The sequence below is a fragment of the Lepidothrix coronata genome, unplaced genomic scaffold (genome assembly GCF_001604755.1).
Source record: "Lepidothrix coronata isolate B3197 unplaced genomic scaffold, Lepidothrix_coronata-1.0 Scaffold266, whole genome shotgun sequence".
Taxonomy (NCBI): domain Eukaryota; kingdom Metazoa; phylum Chordata; class Aves; order Passeriformes; family Pipridae; genus Lepidothrix; species Lepidothrix coronata.
The window spans coordinates 850,059-851,578 of record NW_016690446.1 but is presented as its reverse complement, the minus strand read 5'-3'; the positions used below and the strand labels follow the sequence as shown (position 1 = coordinate 851,578).

The following is a 1,520-nucleotide window of genomic DNA, read 5'->3' as shown; positions in this document are numbered from 1 at the left end:
CCCTCCACCTGGCGCAGCCAAGAAATCCGCCCGCCGCTCCCCCTCTCCCAGCCTCTGAGAGGTGGCGGTTCTCTGGGAGCACACGTGGAAGCGATGCCGCCTGCCCTCCGAGTGTGGGACAGCACACCTGCCGTGACTCCCCTCTCTCCAAAGAGCTTCCACCGAGCAATCACTGGAAAGACCCAAATTCCAGGATTTGAGGCTCTTTGAATGTTGCTGTGATGCACCTCGTTCAACCAGACATATCCCTGGGAACGATTCAGCCCCAAAATCTCCCTCCCTTTTTGGGTTGAAAACCGGTCCAGCAGCAGCAGCAGGAGGCTGCCCTTGCCCGTGCGAGCCACCTCGCTCTGTCCTGAGCTGAGCTCACACCTCCAGAGAGGTGTCTGTGCCACATTTGTCTCTCTGCAGGGGCTTCAACAACCAACAGCACAGAAAACAGAGCTGCCCACGGGAGAGGCTGGCTGGGGCAGCTGATCCCTGGCTCGGCGGCGCTTCTCGTGCCGACCTAGACGTGACTGCCGCCGCGCCCACTCCAGTGCACCTCCCTACTTTACTGCCAGCCGCTGCTGACGGAGCGCAGCCCTGCACGGGGGCTTCGTCCGCAAGCTCTGTGCTACCTCCTTCCCACCTGGGGACAGAAGAAGCCGCAGGACGGGTCATTCCCCGAGAGGGGAGTTACCGACGAGCCCCCGCACGGAACGGACACTGAGCGCTCCACAGTGAGCCCTACCACCCCGGGAGCCGGGCCGAGCCGAGCCCCAACCAGCCACCGCAGCCCCCCGGACGCCCGCACACCTCCGGCTACTGCCGGTCCCGCGCCGTCCTCTGCAACCCCCGCGACCGCCACTTCGCCACAGAGCGGCGCGTGCTCAAAGCGGGCGCAGAAGGCGCGTGCGCGCAACGGGCGCGCGATAAGAGGCGCTGGGAGAGGGGCCGGCGCCAGCCGGGAGCTCTTGGCTCTGAGCTGTTTTGGGTGCGGGTTTTGGGGCACTGCGCACACCCTCCCTTGGTAACAGCCCCGCCCCAGTTCGCTGCACCCAGGTGCACTCCCCGCACCTCTTGCTCAGCTCCGCGGGGATTTGTGCCTCCTCTGAAGGTGGCAAATGTCTCCAAAACGAGTCGGGAAGCCACTCCCCGTCTTTCTTTTCCAGCCTTTTCTGCCCAGCACCGCAGTGGTCGAAAAGGAAACCAAAAACCCGGGAAAAAAACACCCCAAAATCGCACGGTGCCAACTCCCAGCTCCTCCCACTAAGCCCCGAGAACTGCAGCCCCTGGGCCCCGCCGCGGCTTCCCCGCCGTCACCCGACACCTCCCGCACGTCCCGCCCCGCAGCGCCGCTCCCGCTGCCGCCCTCGAACACAAGGAACAACCCCCCTTGCCCCCAGCACAGGCCGGTCCCTCCCCGGCAGCCTCGGCAGCGCCGGGAGCGGCCGCAGCCCCCAACGACGGGCGGGGCGCGCCGGGAGGGGCCGCGCCGGGCGGGGGCGGGTCCCGCAGCTGCGACCCCGCGGGGAAGA

At 66.8% G+C, this 1,520-nt stretch overlaps 1 long non-coding RNA gene across 1 annotated transcript in view; it reads right to left on the bottom strand.

Moving 5' to 3' along the window:
* The window catches only part of LOC108507705, a 12,394-nt gene extending 11,540 nt beyond the window's left edge, over positions 1 to 854 (bottom strand). Inside the window, exon 1 of the long non-coding RNA XR_001878240.1 lies at positions 799 to 854. This is a non-coding gene — a long non-coding RNA (uncharacterized LOC108507705). The remainder of the gene's footprint in view (positions 1 to 798) is intronic.
* Between the last annotated feature and the right edge of the window lie 666 nt (positions 855 to 1,520).